Source organism: Lissotriton vulgaris, chromosome 1_1 (genome assembly GCF_964263255.1).
Source record: "Lissotriton vulgaris chromosome 1_1, aLisVul1.2, whole genome shotgun sequence".
NCBI classification, from domain to species: Eukaryota; Metazoa; Chordata; class Amphibia; order Caudata; family Salamandridae; genus Lissotriton; species Lissotriton vulgaris.
Window position 1 is genome coordinate 47,991,489 of NC_141685.1, and position 24,121 is coordinate 48,015,609.

Consider the following 24,121-nt stretch of genomic DNA (forward strand, 5'->3'; position numbering starts at 1 on the left):
AGTTGAGCCCCCCTATTGGTTCAGCCCGACTGGTACCCCAGTCCAAGCTTGCAGCCTCTTTTACCATGGACCAATCTCCATAGACTTAAACAGGGCTCCAACCGCTGTAATGCTCCTCTGCACCCGGTGCCCCAGTGCTGCCAGAAGTGAACTGTTGGTGTTACTTTAGACCCTGCCCTTTACTCACCTTAAGTCCAGAAGATTTGTCCCATAAGTCGCTGTTGAGTGCCCAAATGCAATATATCTTTTTCCTACATAGGTTACCATCACACGGAAGTGTTTCAATTACGATTTAAAGTAACACAATCACCCGACGCTGAAAAACACACCTCTGCATCCATACGCCGCAGAACCCCCCGAGGTGACCTATTAGTGCTGCCTTGGACCTTGCTCTCTACTCACCTTAAATTCTGGGGAAAGATTCCATAAGTCATTTTTTACATAACCTGATGCAACATATGTTTTCTCCAACGCTTAGCATTACCTCAAAAGGCTTTAATCACAATTTAAAGAGTCAAAAACCTGTTTTCTTCAAACATGCTGTTTAAAAAAATACTTACCTGACTTTGATGATCTTATATGTAAATGTGTGTTATTTTTATAAATTGGTGTGGATCTCCTTATTGAGTCGTGTGATCATTTATTGACTCTTGTGTGTATTTGCAGATGTCTAATACTCCTCTCTGATAAGCCTAAGGCTGCTCGACCACACTATCCCCTAGAAGAGCACCGTGGGATTGCTAGAGCAAGCCCTAGTCCACTCGTAAGGGAATACCTGAACTCTTTTTACAGTATACCTCTTTTTAATATATACTATATGGAGAGCCAGCTTCCTACACAGCCCACAACTTACACATTCATTTTTTTAAACTCTAGAAAAAAGAAATTGTCAACAAGGAAAAATGTGGTAGCAAATTTGTTCTGCTTAGTTGGCTGCAAAGTCTGTATTTTAAAATATCTTGTGTGTTTAAGGCACATGCTGCAGAGATCTTTGTGTGCCCAGTAAATCTCAGGGAATATTAATAATGGTAAGATAACTCTGGAGGTTAACGCATTTGCTGGAGAGATCTGTCTTTTGTCTAGTACCAGTAGCAGGGAGCGTTATTATATCTCCTGCAAAGCACATCAAGTGACGCACACACAACAGATTTTTATTTCATGTAGATAGGTAAGTGGGTTACTGCTTTTAACACAGGGATCCTTTTTTCTTATGTAACACATACTGTACATTGATTTACACATATATGATTTATTATGAAAGTTTAATGTGTAAGTGTGATGTAAAGCGCTCTGACACCCTGCATTGAGATGAGTAGTGCTATAAAAGAAATACAACAAAATAGTGGTACATTGTTATCTGTGTACATACTAGGATAGACCAACACATCTGACCTTCTTATGTTAAACGTGTATGGATATCTTTTATTTAAGGGGACGGAACAAAGTCAAAAGCATGCCTCTCTTAAGTACTAGTGAAGTCACAAGCTGTGTGCATTTGTTTCCCCTCCATTGCATTTGCATCGAGGAGTGAGGCTGCAGATACTTGCCAGTCTGGACACTTGAACAAAAGGAGACCTGATGGCCCCTTAACTTCAGCCTTTGTTTTTGGCCCGGCTTGAATTTAAAATAACAAAACCCTGTATCCTGGGTGGGCATCTGTCCTAGTGACGGCATTGAGACCTCTGTAGTCCACACAAAACCTCATCTCTCTCTTACCATCTTGGATGTGAGGTTTAGGCACAATGACTACTGGGCTGGCCCAGGGGCTCTCTGAGGGCTCAACAACTCCCAACTCCAACATCATTTGGACCTCTGTCCTGATACAGACCCTGACATGGTCAGGTTACCTGTAGATTTTACTCTTCACAGGCAGACTGTCACCAGTGTCAACCTCATGGGTGCACCAGTTTGTCTTACTTGGAGTCAATGAAAACATATGTCTATAGGCCTGTAGAACCTGTCTGCAGTCCTGTTGCTGTTGGTCAGTGAGGCTGCCTGCCGAAGCTACTCCATCTACTGAGCCATCATCAGGGTTCTGAGAAAAGCAGGTCTGGGAGAGGGTCACTCTCCTCCTCCTGTCCCTCATCTGTAGCCATGAGCAAGCCCATGTCTGCCCTGTCAACATATGCCTTCAGTCTGTAGACATGAAGCACCCTGTGGGGGCTCCTGGGAATTCCAAGGTCAACCAAGTAGGTTACCTCTCCCTTTTGCTCAAAAATTGTGTGGGGTCCAGACCAACTACGAGGGGCTCATGTCTTCCCCAAACTAGACCTACGAGGAGCGTATCACCCGGTACGGGTGAAACCAGGGGACGAGTGGAAGACAGCATTCCGAACTAAATTCGGACTCTGTGAGTACCAGGTGATGCCTATCCGGCTGTGCAACACCCCCGCTGCCTTCCAATTCTTCATGGATGAGGTATTGAGGGGTCTTCTGGATACCATCTGCATTGTCTACATTGATGACATACTCGTATATTCTACCAATTTGCAAGGACACATCTGCCATGTTAAAACCGTTCTAGACCGACTCCGAAAGCATTCGTTATTTGCCAAGCTTGACAAATGCCTGTTTCATGTTGAAGAAGTTGCCTTCTTAGGTTATGTCATCAACGCCTACGGATTTCAAATGGACATGAGCAAAGTAGAGGCCATAACTCAATGGAAGGCACCCCATCACCCTCTTTCCAGTCTACTGCGAAAAAAAATTCTGTTTGAATGGATTCAAGAAGCTAATCAAGTCTTTGAGGCATTAAAGACCCGTTTCACCCAAGACCCCATTTAACGCCATCCTAATCCTAGCTTGCTGTTTGTGGTGGAAACAGATGCCTCGCAATACTCATTAGGGGGAGTGTTGTCCCAACGTCATCCAGACACTGGACAGCTACATCCAGTCGCGTTCTACTCCAAGAAACTCCCTCCATGCGAGGTGAACTATTCAGTCACTGACAAAGAACTACTAGCCATAAAACGAGCATGTGAGGAGTGGAGACATTATCTCCTAGGGGCCCTCCATACAGTGGAGATGTACACAGACGATCGGAACCTTCTGTTTCTAAAGACGGTGAGGGCATTAACTCCGAGACAACTGCAATGGTCGCTCTTCTTCTCTGATTATGATTTTATCATCAAGTACAGACCGGGTCCACAAAACGGCAAAGCGGATGCTTTATCCCGTAGAGTTGATCTCGCAGAACATCCCCCTGAGATGGACAAAGACCGTCCGGCCATTCTCCCCTCCTCTGCCTTTCCTGACAAAACTCTTGCCTTCGTGGTGACACAGGATTTCATCGAGGATGTGAAGGTGTCGGTATCCACTATTGATAGCCTCTCGTGGATACAGGAATATCCAGCCCAGAGAAGCGTCAATGGAGACTTGCTATGCCATTACCAGGCCATGTACATTCCACAGCCTGTACTCCAAGAACAGGTGATGACTTGGGCTCATGATTCTACATTAGGAGGACACCTCGGGGAATACAAGACCATAGCTAGTATTGAAAGAGCCTTTTGGTGGCCCACACTGAGAAAGGATACAAAAGAATATATAAAGAAATGCGCCATCTGTGCCCAGAGCAAAACCAGTCATTCCAAACTCGTGGGTTTGCTTAGTCCTATTCCTATTCCTCCTTCTCCATGGCACACTGTTTCCATGGATTTTATAGTTGAGATACCTCCTTGTGAGGGCTATACCACAATCCTGGTCCTTGTCGATCACTTGAACAAGATGGGACACTTCATCCCGCTAAAAAGACTACCTACCTCCTCTGAATTAGCGATGGTATTTCTTCAACATGTGGTGAGAGCACATGGTATACCCTGGGTCTTTATTACGGATCGAGGCACTCAGTTTACTTGACGCTTTTGGAAGGCTCTATGTCAAGAGATTAATATGGAGGCCCGTCTTTCCACCAGTTTCCATCCCCAGACTGACGGAAAAATGGAGAGATTAAACCAAACCCTAGAGCAATACCCTCTTGTCTGGATGGCGGAGTTTGCCTACAATAATGCTGAACACTCCACGTTGGGGTGTTCACCCTTCTTTTGTCTGTATGGCTTTCATCCAGAAATGCTCCCTGCGCCTGCCTCTTCTCTCTCAGGCCCCTACAGACTGTCTCTTCCCTGCGCCTGTCTCCTCACAGGATCCCACAGACTGTCTCCTCCCTGCTCCTGTCTCTTCTCTCTCAGGCTCCCACAGACTGTCTCCTCCCTGCGCCTGTCACCTCCCAGGCCCCCACAGACTGTCTCCTCCTTGCTCCTGTCTCTTCTCTCTCAGGCCCCTACAGACTGTCTCCTCCCTGTGCCTGTCTCTTCTCTCCCAGGCCCCCACAGACTGTCTCCTTCCTGCGCCTGTCTCCTCACAGGCTCCCACAGACTGTCTCCTCCCTGCTCCTGTCTCTTCTCTCTCAGGCCCCCACAGACTGTCTCTTCCCTCTGCCTGTCTCCTCCCAGGCCCCCACAGACTGTCTCCTCCCTGTTCCTGTCTCTTTTCTCTCAGGCCCCAACAGACTGTCTCTTCCCTGCGCCTGTCTCCTCACAGGCTCCCACAGACTGTCTCTTCCCTGCTCCTCTCTCTTCTCTCTCAGGCCCCCACAGACTGTCTCTTCCCTGCGCCTGTCTCCTCCCAGGCCCCCACAGACTGTCTCCTCCCTGCGCCTGTCTCCTCCAAGGCCCCCACAGACTGTCTCCTTCCTGTTCCTGTCTCTTCTCTCTCAGGCCCCCACAGACTGTCTCTTCCCTGTGCCTGTCTCCTCCCAGGCCCCCACAGACTGTCTCCTCCCTGTTCCTGTCTCTTTTCTCCCAGGCCCCCACAGACTGTCTCCTCCCTGCGCCTGTCTCCTCCAAGGCCCCCACAGACTGTCTCCTTCCTGTTCCTGTCTCTTCTCTCTCAGGCTCCCACAGACTGTCTCCTCCCTGCTCCTGTCTCTTCCCTGCGCCTGTCTTCTCCCAGGCCCCCACAGACTGTCTCCTTCCTGCTCCTGTCTCTTCTCTCTCTGTCCCCCACAGACTGTCTCCTGCCTGCGCCTGTCTCTTCTCTCTCAGGCCCCCACAGACTGTCTCCTCCCTGCTCCTGTCTCTTCCCTTTGCAGACCCCAACAGACTGTCTCCTCCCTGTGCCTGTATCTTCTCTCTCAGGCCCCCACAGACTGTCTCTTCCCTGCGCCTGTCTCCTCACAGGCTCCCACAGACTGTCTCCTCCCTGCTCCTGTCTCTTCTCTCTCAGGCTCCCACAGACTGTCTCCTCCCTGCTCCTGTCTCTTCCCTCTGTAGACCCCCCCAGACTGTCTCCTCCCTGCGCCTGTCTCTTCTCTCTCAGGCCCCCACAGACTGTCTCTTCCCTGCGCCTGTCTCCTCACAGGCTCCCACAGACTGTCTTCTCCCTGCTCCTGTCTCTTCTCTCTCAGGCCCCCACAGACCGCCCCCTCCCTGCGCCTGTCTCCTCACAGGCTCCCACACACTGTCTCCTCCCTGCGCCTGTCTCCTCCCAGGCCCCCACAGACTGTCTCCTCCCTGTGCCTGTCTCCTCACAGGCTCCCACAGACTATCTCCTCCCTGCTCCTGTCTCTTCTCTCTCAGGTTCCCACAGACTGGCTCCTCCCTGCTCCTGTCTCTTCTCTCTCAGGCCCCCACAGACTGGCTCCTCCCTGCACCTGTCTCCTCACAGGCCCCCACAGACTGTCTCCTCCTTGCTCCTGTCTCCTCCCAGGCCCCCACAGACTGTCTCCTTCCTGCTCCTGTCTTTTCTCTCTCTGGCCCCCACAGACTGTCTCCTGCCTGCGCCTGTCTCTACTCTCAGGACCCACAGACTGCCCTCCTCCCTGCATCTGTCTCCTCCCAGGCCCCCACAGACTGTCTCCTCCCTGCTCCTGTCTCCTCCCTGCTCTTGTCTCTTCTTTCTCAGGCCCCCACAGACTGTCTCTTCCCTGCGCCTGTCTCCTCACAGGCTCCCACAGTCTGTCTCCTCCCTGCTTCTGTCTCTTCTCTCTCAGGCCCCCACAGACTGTCTCTTCCCTGCGCCTGTCTCCTCCCAGGCCCCCACAGACTGTCTTCTCCCTGCTCCTGTCTCTTCTCTCTCAGGCCCCCACAGACTGCCCTCCTCCCTGTGCCTGTCTCCTCCCTGCTCTTGTCTCTTCTCTCTCAATCTCCACACAGACTGTCTCTTCCCTGCGCCTGTCTCCTCACAGGCTCCCACAGACTGTCTCCTCCCTGCTCCTCTCTCTTCTCTCTCAGGCCCCCACAGACTGTCTCTTCCCTGCGCCTGTCTCCTCCCAGGCCACCACAGACTGTCTCATCCCTGTTCCTGTCTCTTCTCTCTCTCAGGCCTCCACAGGCTAACTCTTCCCTGCGCCTGTCTCCTCACAGGCTCCCACAGACTGTCTCCTCCCTGCTCCTCTCTCTTCTCTCTCAGGCCCCCACAGACTGACTCTTCCCTCCGCCTGTCTCCTCACAGGCCCCCACAGACTGTCTCCTTCCTGCTCCTGTCTCTTCTCTCTCAGGCTCCACACAGACTGTCTTCTCCCTGTGACTGTCTCATCTCTCTCAGGCCCCCACAGACTGTCTCTTCCCTGCGCCTGTCTCCTCACAGGCTCCCACAGACTGTCTCCTCCCTGCGCCTGTCTCCTCCCAGGCCCCCACAGACTGTCTCCTCCCTGCTCCTCTCTACTCCCAGGCTCCCACAGACTGTCTTCTCCCTGCTCCTGTCTCTTCTCTCTCAGGCCCCCACAGACCGCCCCCTCCCTGCGCCTGTCTCCTCACAGGCTCCCACAGACTGTCTCCTCCCTGCTCCTGTCTCTTCTCTCTCGGCCCCCCACAGACTGTCTCCTCCCTGCGCCTGTCTCCTCACAGGCCCCCACAGACTGTCTTCTCCCTGCTCCTGTCTCTTCTCTCCCAGGACCCACAGACTGTCTCCTCCCTGCGCCTGTCTCTTCTCTCTCAGGCCCCCACAGACTGTCTCCTCCCTGCGCCTGTCTCCTCACAGGCTCCCACAGACTGTCTCCTCCCTGCTCCTGTCTCTTCTCTCTCAGGCTCCCACAGACTGTCTCCTCCCTGCACCTGTCTCCTCACAGGCCCCCACAGACTGTCTCCTCCTTGCTCCTGTCTCCTCCCAGGCCCCCACAGACTGTCTCCTTCCTGCTCCTGTCTTTTCTCTCTCTGGCCCCCACAGACTGTCTCCTGCCTGCGCCTGTCTCTTCTCTCTCAGGACCCACAGACTGCCCTCCTCCCTGCATCTGTCTCCTCCCAGGCCCCCACAGACTGTCTCCTCCCTGCTCCTGTCTCCTCCCTGCTCTTGTCTCTTCTTTCTCAGGCCCCCACAGACTGTCTCTTCCCTGCGCCTGTCTCCTCACAGGCTCCCACAGTCTGTCTCCTCCCTGCTTCTGTCTCTTCTCTCTCAGGCCCCCACAGACTGTCTCTTCCCTGCGCCTGTCTCCTCCCAGGCCCCCACAGACTGTCTTCTCCCTGCTCCTGTCTCTTCTCTCTCAGGCCCCCACAGACTGCCCTCCTCCCTGTGCCTGTCTCCTCCCTGCTCTTGTCTCTTCTCTCTCAATCTCCACACAGACTGTCTCTTCCCTGCGCCTGTCTCCTCACAGGCTCCCACAGACTGTCTCCTCCCTGCTCCTCTCTCTTCTCTCTCAGGCCCCCACAGACTGTCTCTTCCCTGCGCCTGTCTCCTCCCAGGCCACCACAGACTGTCTCATCCCTGTTCCTGTCTCTTCTCTCTCTCAGGCCTCCACAGGCTAACTCTTCCCTGCGCCTGTCTCCTCACAGGCTCCCACAGACTGTCTCCTCCCTGCTCCTCTCTCTTCTCTCTCAGGCCCCCACAGACTGACTCTTCCCTCCGCCTGTCTCCTCACAGGCCCCCACAGACTGTCTCCTTCCTGCTCCTGTCTCTTCTCTCTCAGGCTCCACACAGACTGTCTTCTCCCTGTGACTGTCTCATCTCTCTCAGGCCCCCACAGACTGTCTCTTCCCTGCGCCTGTCTCCTCACAGGCTCCCACAGACTGTCTCCTCCCTGCGCCTGTCTCCTCCCAGGCCCCCACAGACTGTCTCCTCCCTGCTCCTCTCTACTCCCAGGCTCCCACAGACTGTCTTCTCCCTGCTCCTGTCTCTTCTCTCTCAGGCCCCCACAGACCGCCCCCTCCCTGCGCCTGTCTCCTCACAGGCTCCCACAGACTGTCTCCTCCCTGCTCCTGTCTCTTCTCTCTCGGCCCCCCACAGACTGTCTCCTCCCTGCGCCTGTCTCCTCACAGGCCCCCACAGACTGTCTTCTCCCTGCTCCTGTCTCTTCTCTCCCAGGACCCACAGACTGTCTCCTCCCTGCGCCTGTCTCTTCTCTCTCAGGCCCCCACAGACTGTCTCCTCCCTGCGCCTGTCTCCTCACAGGCTCCCACAGACTGTCTCCTCCCTGCTCCTGTCTCTTCTCTCTCAGGCTCCCACAGACTGTCTCCTCCCTGCTCCTGTCTCTTCTCTCTCAGGCTCCCACAGACTGTCTCCTCCCTGCGCCTGTCTCCTCCCAGGCCCCCACAGACTGTCTCCTTCCTGCTCCTGTCTCTTCTCTCTCTGGCCCCCACAGACAGTCTCCTGCCTGCGCCTGTCTCTTCTCTCTCAGGTTCCACACAGACTGTCTTCTCCCTGTGCCTGTTTCATCTCTCTCAGGCCCCCACAGACTGTCTCGTCCCTAGGGTTGTCTCTTCTCTCTCAGGCCCCCACAGACTCTCTTCCCTGCGCCTGTCTCCTCACAGGCCCCCACAGACTGTCTCTTCCCTGCGCCTGTCTCCTCACAGGCTCCCACAGACTGTCTCTTCCCTGCGCCTGTCTCCTCACAGGCTCCCACAGACTGTCTCTTCCCTGCGCCTGTCTCCTCACAGGCTCCCACAGACTGTCTCCTCCCTGCTCCTGTCTCTTCTCTCTCAGGCCCCCACAGACTGTCTCTTCCCTCTGCCTGTCTCCTCCCAGGCCCCCACAGACTGTCTCCTCCCTGTTCCTGTCTCTTTTCTCTCAGGCCCCCACAGACTGTCTCTTCCCTCTGCCTGTCTCCTCCCAGGCCCCCACAGACTGTCTCCTCCCTGCGCCTGTCTCCTCCAAGGCCCCCACAGACTGTCTCCTTCCTGTTCCTGTCTCTTTTCTCCCAGGCCCCCACAGACTGTCTCCTCCCTGCGCCTGTCTCCTCCAAGGCCCCCACAGACTGTCTCCTTCCTGTTCCTGTCTCTTCTCTCTCAGGCTCCCACAGACTGTCTCCTCCCTGCTCCTGTCTCTTCCCTGCGCCTGTCTTCTCCCAGGCCCCCACAGACTGTCTCCTTCCTGCTCCTGTCTCTTCTCTCTCTGTCCCCCACAGACTGTCTCCTGCCTGCGCCTGTCTCTTCTCTCTCAGGCCCCCACAGACTGTCTCCTCCCTGCTCCTGTCTCTTCCCTTTGCAGACCCCAACAGACTGTCTCCTCCCTGTGCCTGTATCTTCTCTCTCAGGCCCCCACAGACTGTCTCTTCCCTGCGCCTGTCTCCTCACAGGCTCCCACAGACTGTCTCCTCCCTGCTCCTGTCTCTTCTCTCTCAGGCTCCCACAGACTGTCTCCTCCCTGCTCCTGTCTCTTCCCTCTGTAGACCCCCCCAGACTGTCTCCTCCCTGCGCCTGTCTCTTCTCTCTCAGGCCCCCACAGACTGTCTCTTCCCTGCGCCTGTCTCCTCACAGGCTCCCACAGACTGTCTTCTCCCTGCTCCAGTCTCTTCTCTCTCAGGCCCCCACAGACCGCCCCCTCCCTGCGCCTGTCTCCTCACAGGCTCCCACACACTGTCTCCTCCCTGCGCCTGTCTCCTCCCAGGCCCCCACAGACTGTCTCCTCCCTGTGCCTGTCTCCTCACAGGCTCCCACAGACTGTCTCCTCCCTGCTCCTGTCTCTTCTCTCTCAGGTTCCCACAGACTGGCTCCTCCCTGCTCCTGTCTCTTCTCTCTCAGGCCCCCACAGACTGTCTCCTCCCTGCACCTGTCTCCTCACAGGCCCCCACAGACTGTCTCCTCCTTGCTCCTGTCTCATCCCAGGCCCTCACAGACTGTCTCCTTCCTGCTCCTGTCTCCTCCCTGCGCCTGTCTCCTCCCAGGCCCCCACAGACTGTCTCCTTCCTGCTCCTGTCTTTTCTCTCTCTGGCCCCCACAGACTGTCTCCTGCCTGCGCCTGTCTCTTCTCTCTCAGGACCCACAGACTGCCCTCCTCCCTGCATCTGTCTCCTCCCAGGCCCCCACAGACTGTCTCCTCCCTGCTCCTGTCTCCTCCCTGCTCTTGTCTCTTCTTTCTCAGGCCCCCACATACTGTCTCTTCCCTGCGCCTGTCTCCTCACAGGCTCCCACAGTCTGTCTCCTCCCTGCTCCTGTCTCTTCTCTCTCAGGCCCCCACAGACTGTCTCTTCCCTGCGCCTGTCTCCTCCCAGGCCCCCACAGACTGTCTTCTCCCTGCTCCTGTCTCTTCTCTCTCAGGCCCCCACAGACTGCCCTCCTCCCTGTGCCTGTCTCCTCCCTGCTCTTGTCTCTTCTCTCTCAATCTCCACACAGACTGTCTCTTCCCTGCGCCTGTCTCCTCACAGGCTCCCACAGACTGTCTCCTCCCTGCTCCTCTCTCTTCTCTCTCAGGCCCCCACAGACTGTCTCTTCCCTGCGCCTGTCTCCTCCCAGGCCCCCACAGACTGTCTCATCCCTGTTCCTGTCTCTTCTCTCTCTCAGGCCCCCACAGGCTAACTCTTCCCTGCGCCTGTCTCCTCACAGGCTCCCACAGACTGTCTCCTCCCTGCTCCTCTCTCTTCTCTCTCAGGCCCCCACAGACTGTCTCTTCCCTGCGCCTGTCTCCTCACAGGCTCCCACAGACTATCTCCTCCCTGCTCCTGTCTCTTCTCTCTCAGGCTCCCACAGACTGTCTCCTCCCTGCTCCTGTCTCTTCCCTCTGTAGACCCCCCCAGACTGTCTCCTCCCTGCGCCTCTCTCTTCTCTCTCAGGCCCCCACAGACTGTCTCTTCCCTGCGCCTGTCTCCTCACAGGCTCCCACAGACTGTCTTCTCCCTGCTCCTGTCTCTTCTCTCTCAGGCCCCCACAGACCGCCCCCTCCCTGCGCCTGTCTCCTCACAGGCTCCCACACACTGTCTCCTCCCTGCGCCTGTCTCCTCCCAGGCCCCCACAGACTGTCTCCTCCCTGTGCCTGTCTCCTCACAGGCTCCCACAGACTGTCTCCTCCCTGCTCCTGTCTCTTCTCTCTCAGGTTCCCACAGACTGGCTCCTCCCTGCTCCTGTCTCTTCTCTCTCAGGCCCCCACAGACTGTCTCCTCCCTGCACCTGTCTCCTCACAGGCCCCCACAGACTGTCTCCTCCTTGCTCCTGTCTCCTCCCAGGCCCCCACAGACTGTCTCCTTCCTGCTCCTGTCTCCTCCCTGCGCCTGTCTCCTCCCAGGCCCCCACAGACTGTCTCCTTCCTGCTCCTGTCTTTTCTCTCTCTGGCCCCCACAGACTGTCTCCTGCCTGCGCCTGTCTCTTCTCTCTCAGGACCCACAGACTGCCCTCCTCCCTGTGCCTGTCTCCTCCCTGCTCTTGTCTCTTCTCTCTCAATCTCCACACAGACTGTCTCTTACCTGCGCCTGTCTCCTCACAGGCTCCCACAGACTGCCCTCCTCCCTGCATCTGTCTCCTCCCAGGCCCCCACAGACTGTCTCCTCCCTGCTCCTGTCTTCTCCCTGCTCCTGTCTCTTCTCTCTCAGGCCCCCACAGACCGCCCCCTCCCTGCGCCTGTCTCCTCACAGGCTCCCACAGACTGTCTCCTCCCTGCTCCTGTCTCTTCTCTCTCGGCCCCCCACAGACTGTCTCCTCCCTGCGCCTGTCTCCTCACAGGCCCCCACAGACTGTCTCCTCCCTGCTCCTGTCTCTTCTCTCTCAGGCCCCACAGACTGTCTCCTCCCTGCGCCTGTCTCCTCACAGGCTCCCACAGACTGTCTCCTCATGTTGGACAGGCCACATGAAGGGCCGCTCCCCCTCTGCCCGACCAGGCCCGAGCCCCGTCCCACCACTTCACGTTTTCCGTCCCCTCCGGGACCCTTGCCTCTGAACATATCGACCTCGTGGGCCCGATCCACTACTGGTTCGCGCGCCCAGCCTGGGCACCATCTTGGACACTCCGCCACGAGGCCGCGTGGCCCCCGATCGACCCCAACCCTGGGCCTGGCCAGGCCTCAGACATCCCGGCACCACCATCCACCCAGGAGGTGAGCGGACTACTTGGCAGGTCAATGGGAGAAAGAGGTGTCGATGGTTCTCCCCCGCCAGGTGCCGCTCGCCCACAACCTCCCCGGGCGCTGGCTCCACCCCCCTGCTGGGTGTCTGGACTCCCTCATCCCGGACCTCCCGGACAGGCCACATGAAGGGCCGCTCCCCCTCTGCCCGACCAGGCCCGAGCCCGGTCCCTCAAGTGTCACACACCACCACTTCACGTTTTCCGTCCCCTCCGGGACCCTTGCCTCTGAACATATCGACCTCGTGGGCCCGATCCCCTACTGGCCCGCGCGCCCAGCCTGGGCACCATCTTGGACACTCCGCCACGAGGCCGCGTGGCCCCCGATCGACCCCAACCCTGGGCCTGGCCAGGCCTCAGACATCCCGGCACCACCATCCACCCAGGAGGTGAGCGGACTACTTGGCAGGTCAATGAGAGAAAGAGGTGTCGATGGTTCTCCCCCGCCAGGTGCCGCTCGCCCACAACCTCCCCGGGCGCTGGCTCCACCCCCCTGCTGGGTGTCTGGACTCCCTCATCCCGGACCTCCCGACCTCCAAGTGCGAGGGTCCGGACATCAAAGGGCATCAGCCCTATAACTGGGGCAGCTCCAGAGCAGGAAGGCAGTTGTATCCTGGAGTCGAGAGACGCAGAGAAGAACTCATCCTTGACGGACTACTGGCGCTGCCGTAGCTCTGCCTTGCGCACTATCGTCCTGCCTGCTGGCGCTGCCGCAACCTTCGTAAACCTTCATCGTCGTCGGGACCTGCTGGCGTGGCCGCGGACCGTTTGTAACTACCATCTTCATCGGGACCTGCTGGCTCCGCCGCGGACCGTCGCTTCTTTCGTCCATCTCGGGACCTGCTGGCTCCGCCGCGGCCCGATCATCTAGAACGCCGAGCTCGAGGATTGAGAGCTATTGTCATCTATTGGTAACAAGACTGTCCCGCTACCCTTTTCCCAATCCAGAGACCAGAATCGAGGGGACCCCTGAGTCCGGACCTCCTTGTACCATTCTACCGTACTTAAAGAATTGCTTATAAAGTATCGTTGAACCTTATCCTTGTGTGGTGTACGTCTGTGGGGGGGAAGTTACTTGTCTGTACGATCGCTGGAGACGGCTCTCCCCGGAGACCTCTCCCCTTATCCTCGGCCGACCCTCCCGGTCCGTCTAACACCTCCCTGTTCCTGTCTCTTCTCTCTCTGGCTCCCACAGACTGTCTCCTCCCTGCGCCTGTCTCCTCACAGGCTCCCACAGACTGTCTCCTCCCTGCGCCTGTCTCTTCCCAGGCCCCCACAGACTGTCTCCTCCCTGCTCCTTTCTCTTCTCTCTCAGACCCCCACAGACTGTCTCCTCCCTGCTCCTGTCTCTTCTCTCACAGGCCCCCACAAACTGTCTCCTCCCTGCTCCTTTCTCTTCTCTCTCAGACCCCCACAGACTGTCTCCTCCCTGCTCCTGTCTCTTCTCTCTCTGGTCCCCACAGACTGTCTTCTCCCTGCTCCTGTCTCTTCTCTCTCAGGCTCCCACAGACTGTCTCCTCCCTGCGCCTGTCTCCTCACAGGCTCCCACAGACTGTCTCTTCCCTGCGCCTGTCTCCTCACAGGCTCCCACAGACTGTCTCCTACCAGTCCCTCCTTTCTTATTTCCTTGACGCCGTTCTTCTCTTTGCCACTCACTTCAATGTATTATTTCTCTATTTCTAACTCTTCCACTTCCTTCTTTCTTTCTCATTGGTGAGACCTTCATATGTTTTGAGTACTTACTACCTAAGGCTTTTGAGAGTAACGGCCGAGCCATACCTGCCTCCAGTCCCCCCATCTCTCTGCTCCTTGTCTCTCTTTCTTAACGTTATTTATTTCAACTATTTAAAAACTGTGCTTTCAGCTTTGGGTGCCTGAAAGTGCTGTAAAGAAATTGGTGACAAAAAGGTTGTACTGATAAAGTAGGCGTTTCCGCTTGAAAATACCTTGCTGCTATGAAATGAGCGCCTTTAAGAGCAAAGCTCCCAAGGAATGTAAAGGCCTCCTGTCCTATCTTTTGTTAGTAATATTAACAGGATAAAAACAAACACAAATCAATCAATTAGCATTTGTGTAGCGCAGCATTGCATCACTAGGGGTATCTGGGCGCTGTGTGTTGGTGAAAAAGCCAGGTCTTCTTTATTTAATTTTGATTGATTTTGTCAATCATAACTCATACAAAAGTACATCACATTGCTCTTACTGTACTCGGGGCGGTTACACAACATATTGTTTCTTATACAGCAAAGAATATTCATGAGGGGGTCAGGAACGGGCCGAAAGATCAAACGTTGGCTAAGCCATCAGGTGAATTTTTACATTGATTTGTCAGCAAATATGCACTAAAGGGGGCCCAAATGTCCTTCGGTCTGGACGGTCCTGGGAACCCCTCCACATACTGGTTCACTGATCCCTACACCATGTGATATCCACTAACGAGTGCTGCAATTTGGGACACCTCTGCCCTCGCAGTTTAGACCACTTTCCTCTTTGCTAGCAAAAGTGCACCTGCCAGTCCTGTGGTTTTAAGTGTCCAATAAGTCCCAACTGACACAATAGCAGGTGCCACCCACCGCTTCCAGGATCGTGCCCAAAACTCTTTCACAATACCACGCCAGGTGTGTGAGCATCGCCTACAGCGGCCAACTCTCTCAAACCAAATCTGTGAATATAGGACAGCTGTATACATTTAATATGGATAATACGTAAATTACAGTTAGCTGTTAAATCTCTTGTTAAAGCGCAGCAGTGTTCCCAGTTCTCTCCTGCTCTTGTAGGCCGTGTCTGCCTACATTGCGTTATATCAGTGTGTTTGAGTTTTTCTTTTTAAATCTGCTTCCTGCGAAAGGGTGACTCCGGTGTCTGGATCTTGAAACTGAAAGTGCAATCACGAGCATGCGCACTAAACCGGCAGAAGAGTGGGGAGTTTAAAAATACATGCGGCCAAGACATGGACCATAGTGTGGCTGCGCAGAATTATGCGCATGCGTGGAAACGCGGGGGTGTAAAGACAGATGGGGTGGGTCTATTGATAGTACACCGGTACAGGGGGCGCTGTCTGTCCTCCGCGCATGCTCAGCAGTTGATATAGGGCCCGAGAGCTGTGTCTGTCCTCCGCGCATGCTTAGCTGTTAATATAAGGCCTGAGAGTTGTGTCTGTCCTCCGCGCATGCGCAGTGGTTCACCCAACAGGCCCACAGTAACCCTCCTTCAGGTGCTGCGCAGTGGGATCATAGTGTCAGTATTCCGCACATGCGCAGTTGTTAATCAATAGACAATCTTCAACCCGCACTCGCGGCAATGTCTGTCCTCAGCGCATGCTCAGGTGGTTGTAACTCTCGCTCGGGTGCTGCGCAGTGGGAACGAAATGACAGACCTCCGCGCATGCGCAATTGTTAATCACTAGACAATGTTCAGCCGTGGTCAGTCCTCCGCGCATGCGCAGTTGTTAATCAATATGCAAATCCAGTAAGTCTATCCTCAGCGCATGCGCAGTTAATGCAAAGCCTCTAACCTGCGCTGATAGGTTGTTTGGCACAGGCGCCATTTACAGGTCACTGGGCGTCCGGGTGGGTCTGGGACAAGGGGTCTCAGTTTCTAGTTCCTCAGGGGCCCCATGGCGGGTGTTTGAAGAGTGGATACTGTTAAACGGAATTTCAAAGCACCTGGCTTCTTGTTCGAGGTATAGTTGAGTGCATTCGGTCTTCTCATTTTTCTGTTCAATGTAACAACATGTTTACAATAGGAACTGATTCTGGTGTTATTTCTTACAGCTCGATGTTTCCACAAAGCAAATGGTGCAAGCACATTAGTTGTGAAGTGTTCACAGCTCTGGGGTCTATTTCCTTTAAGTGCTTAACTCTACAAGATGCTTACACTGCATAGTTATCAAGATTATCTAGATTCTAATGGGAGAACTGTGAAAAATAGTACATTCTACCTGGTCTTTTCTCACTGGTGCATTGCCCCAACCCCCAGAAAGATGTGTGTTCACGCCCTTGGATTTGTAAGCGCTGGACATGTGTATTGACCTGCCATTTGCACATTTGAGTCTAAATGACCAACCTGTGGCCTGCTGAGTTATGTGCCACCCTCTTTGTTTTATCAAAAATATATGTATTGCTTTAGCACGAAAATGCAAAAGGTGCACATGGAAAAGAGTTTGTTTGAAAAAGGTCGATATTGCTCATGGTAAATTGAAACTAGCATTTGCAATGCAATAGGTCTTGCATTAACCAGAGTTTTGTAAATACGACACCTATTGCATTGCAAATGCCTGTTTGTAAAAACGCCCGTGCAGCGCATTAACTTTAATGTTGGCCGGGCCCCTTTTCTTAGACGAGCCGTGTCTAAAGAAAGGGGTGGGTCGCCATTAAAGTGAAAGAGCAGTATGGGGTGCTTCTACAAAACAATCATTTGCAATAGGTCTCGCATTTACACGAGTTTGAGCTATTGAAATTACAAATAACAATGCCTTTTATTTTTGATTCGTTTTAAAAACATAAATAAAAGGCATTGTCATTTACAATACCAATAGCTTAAACTCGTGTAATTGCGAGACCTATTGCGTTACAAATGCTTGTACATAGATTGGTAAACAGAAACAGGCTGTCTTTTACTCAATGCAAACATGGAATGGGAGACAGATGTATTGATACAAAAAGAGTCACACACATCAACACAGCACCCATTTAACGTCACAGCTACACCTGCCAATATTTGGAATAGCGGTATTTCATTTATTTCTTTTACCAATCAAGTCGCATAACGTATGCAAAATGAAGCCGCATCCACTGTAATTAAATGAAGTAAGCCATTCCTTTCCTCGGGGCAGGAAAACAATGCAGCAGAAGAGAAATGCACACATGCGGCTGCTGTTAATCTGCTGCTCGCGGGTGTCTCCGCTCCAGATACAAGCTTCCTAGGACCAGTTTCTGGCATTTCAGCCATCTTCAGCCAGGCTTGTCGAATCCAGTGGCAAAGTGAGCAAGGGACCTACGTCCGAGCATACCCTGCCAACTTATGGCGAACAAAGCGGTACAAAAGGGGGTGGTGATGGACCGCTTTGTTCAGCTGAAATGCGAGAAACCGGTCCTAGGAAGCTTGTTTACAGTCCAGGGAAGGCATGGCTTGGCATTTCGGGCTGGACTGTTCCCATAAGGCACAGAGTCAGACTGATTTACATATGGCCATGTCTGAACTGGTGTGGCAGAGTGTGCTAAAGAACAGTGATGGATTAAATCCAGATCTGTTGACTGGGTGTGACTGTTTAATTGGTTCAGATGCTCCGTCTATCACCACCCCCTTTTATACCCATTTGAAACCAGGCCTTTTTTGCCTTTATTACGCCACTCCCTTCATGGTGACATCACTCTTTTCGCATGTGCTTCCAGGGCGAGCAATATTCCTCGCCCCGGCCAGCACATGCGCAGGAGGTCTCTGACCTGCTGTGCCCTCGTCATCGTCCGTCCCTTGATGAAAAAAAAACAAAACAGTCAGAGTCAGACTGACTGAATTTAATTTGTGACACACGGGGCAGTGAGCAGTTCATTGATTTGACGCTGCTGCATTGCGTGCGTGCGGTACGTGTCTCTCTTGTCTTCCTCCCCGTCCCGACTCCCGAGGCCAGTGGGGCAACGCCCTATTCACCCCTATGTACCAACCGCCACTGCTTATACCACATGCAATTCATCCTCTCCAAAGCCAAGCCTCAAGAATTCCTGGGTGTGAAAGGTGGCTGATCCTGATTGGGTGCTTGATAGTTTTCCAGAAACTCATGATCTTGATTGTTCATGTTTGTCAGTAGTTAATTAAACATGCCCAGGGGTTTTATCTCTTCAGTTGACCGAAGCTCCAATAAAAGTTTCTTTGTCATTGCAAAAAAAATATGAATGGCGAACGAGCCTCTATCTGTCAAAGAATGGAAGGGCTGGGGAACTGTCATTCATCTCACTGCTAAGCAGAGCCATGTCATGCTTCATCCTCCGTCAGGCCTCTGATTTTGACCAACATCGCTTAGAACACTGGGACTTTAGAGCCCATCCTTTTAATGAGAAAAACAAAACTACACGTCCCATAAGCGATAGTGGTGGAAGGTGTCACGCATGACCTGGGACAACTTCCGATTCAGCACATCCAGTTCCATTTTTTAAGAATTTGATACAATATTGAATTTATAACCTTTGTTTTTTATGGTCATGAGTCACCAGGATACTAAAAACGTGTCTTTTATTTTCAAGGTCAATTAAGTAATGGTCATCAGCTTGGAAGCTCAGTTAATTCTTCAGTATTTGTCATTGATCTCCATGTGTGGCTGGTTTGTGTCTGCCCCCTGCATCGTTCCCGATAACTCACACAGGTAAGGACTTTGTAGCAGCAACATGATAACCCCATACCCGTCTGTAAGAAGTGCGCTCCGAGGCAGGTATCCGATAATTTTTGTGAAACAAGCAAGCACCAATATCTGCTTTGTACATTTGTTAAAATAAAACACAATCAAGTCAATTCAAAATATACTTTATTCGGCATAAACTAATACCATAAAAGTACAGTGTTAAAAAACAATATCTCATACAGTATAAAAACCATACTAAAAACCTGTTTAACAACAATACATAAAAGATAAATGATTTGGCACGGGGATCATCTTACAGAAATGACAAGGAGGTACCCGGTTAAAATGTTTCATCCATAGTATAGTGCAAATCAGAGCAAATATTGAACACACAGGACCATTATTCCTCCCCTCTACTGGTTCTGAGTTTCATCGCTAATCTTAGAAAATTTACTACACCGAAAAGCGTTAAAGGTTCTACTGACAATTTCAGAAACAGTAGGGCCACCTTAACTTGTTTGAACTTGGCCTTCCTTAAAATACCTTTTAAAAATAGTCGCCTAGGGTAAGCGTAAAATGGGCATAGTAGGACCAAATGGAGTGTATCCTGTGGAGACAGTTGGTCGCAGCCACAGGAGCCCTTACTCTCCAAATGCTTTGTATACCCTGCTGGAACCGCCAAAGTATGGTGTAACACATCTAGCCTGAAACGGGTCATGAAAAATCTGTCTTGAGGATTGTAAATAAGACACAAATAAGGTTCCATGCCCAGGCACGACTTTGTTAACTGATGAGTTCTTACTGATGGCTTAGTCAGCTCTCTTGCTTCCCTATTTGACTTGCCTCTGTTTAAAAATTCTGACTTAATACGGCCATTATCCTTAGATAGCAATTTGGTCGGGTGGGTAAAATATTCAACACAATCCATGGCTAACAGGTTTTCCTTGATGTGTTTAATCCAAGGAATATTGTAACCCTGTGCTCGTGCAATGCAGTCTGATATTATTTGTTGACTTAACGCCGCCTCTGGGTTTGTCTATACCTTAATCCAGCATACGAGGGGCTTCCATTGCAGCCTATCGCACAGATGGTTATACCCAGTTCCTCATGAACGATGTAGGAGGAAATGCTTTGTGGGACTTTCAGTACCCGCCTCAAATATTTGTTTCCTTCTATTTGTAACTTAAGCGGGTCTATAAAGCCCCAGACCTCACTACCATATAAAACTTTTGCACAGCTTACAGAACTGTAGAGGTTCAGGATTCGTTCTGGAGACCATCGGCCTAGCCTCTTTGCAAAATTCATAGTTGCCCCTGAGTTAATTAGTTTATTGCATTTCTCCTCCACAAGGGCTTTAAAACTAAGGCGACTGTCGAACATGATCCCCAGATATGAAAATGACTTGACCTTTTCCAGTCCCTGTGTGCCTATTGTATACTTAGTGTTGCTGGATGGTCCTTTCCTACCTCCATAACATATGATTTGGTGAGGTTCGGTGACAAATCTAAGCTATCCATAAAATGGACAAAGCCATCTATGAGGCGCTGCAGTCCATGTGCAGTGCGGGCCAAGAGTACTGCGTCATCTGCATACAGTAACACCGGTATCCCTCTCCAACCTATCTGCGGGCAGTCCACCCCTAGAGCCACCAGCGCCTGGGTCAAACCCTTTATATATAAAGTAAAGAGGAAGGGGGCCAAAATACATCCCTGCCGCACTCCCCTTGAGCATGGGACGTGGTCTGTGACATTTCCCTCCTTATCATATCTGACCTGGGCAGAAGTATTCTGACGCAGTGTCCGTAATATATTTACCAGACCAGGGTCAACTCCCAAGGCCCCCAATAGTCCCCACAATGTCTTCCTATTTACTCGATCAAATGCCGCGGTGAGGTCCATGAAAGCCATGTACTCCGTCCCCTCACTGGCTACGGTGTACTTGGCTGTCAGGAGATATAAATTAAGCCATTGATCTGTGGTGGAGCGGCCGTACCTAAACCCGTACTGGGTATCCGTAATGATCTTATGTTCCTCCGCCCAATCAATCAATCGGTTAAGAATGTCCCTACCTATCACTTTCACGGTAACATCAATTAATGAAATAGGCCTATAGCATTGAGGGCTATTTCTGTCCCCTTTTTTAAATATGGGGACTATTGTGGACGTAGACCAGGATATTGGCATCATTGTTTGTACTGCAGTATTTATTACTCTGGTGAGCATGGGCACCCAGAGTTCTTTCTGGCTTAAGAGGAGATCTGGTGGAATCCCATCAGGTCCTGGCACCTTATTACGGGTTAACCTCTCAATCCCCGCCTATATTTCTCCCAAGGAAAAGGTAATCTGGGGTGGGTTCACACTTTCCAGTTCTCAATCCTACCATGGTTATACAGGCCCTTGTAATGCTCAAGCCAGGTTTCTGGGAGGATGTGGCAGGCCAGCTTGGGTTTATTTGAATCCTGAAAGCATGGTTCATTAACAACTCTCCAAAAAGCAGTCGAGTCCTTTGTCTCGGCCGCTTCTCTCAAGTTTTCCCATGCTTGGTTCTACAATACGGTTCTGCGGCATCTTAGTGTTTTATTGTACCTAGCCCTGCAGCTTGATACCTTCCCTCTGTCCCTAGGTACGCATTTCAGAGCCGAGTTCAGATCCCTCAAGGCGAGGGTGCAGTCATGATCGAACCACCTTGGTGCACTGTGTTCCTAGTTGATCTACCTGCTACTAAGTAAGCCATCTATTTGTTTAGCCGCTCCCTCAAATGCCTTGATCAGGTCTGCGCCCTCAACCTCCAAGTCCAAACACTTCCAAGCATTGGACTCGGCCTGTGTCAGTAAGATTCTGTAAAATGCCTCACTGTCCGTGCTGACCCACCTTAGTCTCCTACCTTGGTCAGTGGCTTTAATCAAACCTCCGGACCTCCTACGTTGTGGTAGAAGTACAGCATTTGGATCTATGATGCACAGGAGAAGTAGGTTATGGTCGCTGAAAATGCTAACCTCTTTCTCAAACTTTGTAACCTGACACTTTAACATGGGTGTAACGAAAATAAAATCAATTATAGTGCCCTTCGCCCTACCTTTGAAAGTAGGGGTGACCGTACTATTGCCCTCCCCACCATTAAAATCCATGGTATATGTTATGGCATGCCTGCCCAGGATCTTATTCAGCGCTCCTCCTTCCCTTGTGTGATTCAGGTGCCACCCCTCTACAATCGGCAAGCCGACCAGTTCCCCTCATTTATTCTTAGGAAGGGGCATGGGTGACAGTTGAACTCCCCTGCTAATACTAGCTGGGAGCACAGTGCCCCTTCCTCCTCCATGCCTGCCAGCCGAGCCCCTAATTCATTTAGGCATCGGAGAGTTTGTCGTGGAGTAATGGAATTTGAGAAATTTACAACAGTTAAATTAAAACACTTATTACGATATGTGAGTCCCAGTGTGCAGTCCCCCCTTGCCCTCCCCGGCGCTGACTTGCGTGCTGGGACGAAAAACATTTTGTAGCCTTTTATTGCCTGGGTTTTACTATGTACTCCCATCTTTCTTGTAGGAGGATTATTTGATGTTTCTTAATATACGATAGCGAGTTGTGATTTTTGATTTTTGAGGCTAAGCCCGCTACATTCCAGGATATGATCTTAATCTCTCCCACTATTTGACTGCCTGCCGTGACAGTTGTAGGGTTAGTGGGCATTACAGGAACTTCACCCAAATTCCCTGCATCTTTCTCCACATTTCTCCCACGGGGCTCCATAACTCTCACATTGACATTGGATTCATCTGACTGTGTGCGCCCTGGACCTTCATTGTCTCCTATTATGGGTGACCCCTCCCCCCTCGCGCTATTCTCGTCTTTCAACCCCCCCACCAGTCAATCTATTTCATTTAGGGATGCAGCACAGTCGAGAGGTGCAAATCTGTTAATGAGTGAAACTAGCTGGCCCCCCATCTGATGCAATCCTTTTCCTTCTATGGTCACCTTGCATATTCCTATGGGCCATATCTCTATAGAAAAAAGCCAAGGGGAGCAGTCTGATACTGGACCCTCCATCCCCTTGGTATTGACCCCTGGATTGACTATGGAGGAGCTCATTGACTAACTCTGGATACCTGAAATCAAAATCACACAATCACCCGCAAAGCTCTTTCTGCTACTTCCGATCCAAGCCACCCTCCTTGCCATCAGAATATGTCTGTGTTGTGTGATATTGAAACCCGTGTTTTTGACTAGCCAATGTGCTGTCTTGTTAATTAGAGTGCGCGGGGATTCCTGCCTCTCATCCCCGTTAGTAGGACCCCTACAAGGACCACTGTGTAGGTGCTTGAGGCTGGGGGGAGATCCAATGTCAGTAAACCCCTAGTGCTCTGCACAGCGTCCGCCATTGTTAACTCTTCTTCACTAACTATGGCCCTTCTTCCCTCCGAACCCCTCTGGGCTGTGTCAGGACAAACCGTATTAGGTGGCCCCATACTGTTTATGCTTAGGGTAGTCCCGTTCGTTTTACCTGCCAAGGCACCCTTGCTGGTGCCCTCACTGTCTTTGCCCAACTGCCCGCCTTCGCGGTGCCCCCCTCCTTGACCCTCATAACTAGTTGTGGGCTTTGAGTATGATGAGGCTTCTGCTCCCCCCTCCTTCGGTCCCCTAATTCTACCTGGCACACTATTCCCCTGATCGCATAGCCGAGATACTTTTTCCTCAATAACCTCAATTCTTTCGAGCACCGGTCCCAAATGGGTGGAAAAAAGGAGCTCTAAGTTTGACCTTAATAGATCTTCCATTCCTTGTCCGCTCCCCATCTTCCCACAGTTTGAACATTGCGTGCTTCAAATGGGTCCCACGGCAGTGTTCACTCTGCTGGTCTTTACGGCACCCTTCTGTTTTGATCTTGGCTTTGAAACAATCGCCCTCCTCCCCCCTGATCGTGTGCCCCGGGTCCTTTCGTCAGCTAGAGGTGATACCAACTGCGTAGTAGATGTGTCTTTTATTGCACCTTTTGATCTTGTGATCACTTCTCCGCCCCCTTACTATGGTTCCCATATCTGAGTTGGCCCTAGAGGCTACCAACTCTGATGGCCCTTGTTCTGGCCTGTCAAACACTGGAGTGGACGCGCTGGAATTCTTCTCCACCTCTTCAATACTAATGTGAGACCGATCAGGGTCAGAATCCGTTATAAGTAGGTCATCAGGGTACATAAGTGAGCCACCCTCCTGTGTCATATGGGGAACATGAGCCATAGCACTAGTGATGCTGCCTCTATCCTGCTTTGATGGACCTTGGAGGATACTTTTACTTGGTGTTTTAGACCTTGCTATGGAGCCACCCTCCTGTGTCATATGGGGACCATGAACCATAGCACTAGTGATGCTGCCTCTATCTTGCTTTGATTGACCTTGGAGGATACTTTTACTTGGTGTTTTAGACCTTGCTATGGAGCCACCCTCCTGTGTCATATGGGGACCATGAGCCATAGCACTAGAGATGCTGCCACTATCTTGCTTTGATTGACCTTGGAGGATACTTTTACTTGGTGTT

General features: G+C 52.1%; 2 protein-coding genes across 2 annotated transcripts in view; one reads left to right on the forward strand and one right to left on the reverse strand.

Annotated features, from left to right (window-relative positions):
- The window catches only part of LOC147737166 (uncharacterized), a 498,742-nt gene that overhangs the window by 249,972 nt on the left and 224,649 nt on the right, over window positions 1–24,121 (reverse strand). The gene's annotated exons all lie outside the window — the stretch shown is intronic.
- LOC147737168 (uncharacterized) overlaps window positions 15,816–24,121 on the forward strand; it is a 63,458-nt gene continuing 55,152 nt past the window's right edge. The window contains exons 1-2 of the mRNA XM_086918840.1: window positions 15,816–15,940; window positions 18,498–18,616. The gene's annotated coding sequence lies outside the window, so the exon portion shown is untranslated. The remainder of the gene's footprint in view (window positions 15,941–18,497; window positions 18,617–24,121) is intronic.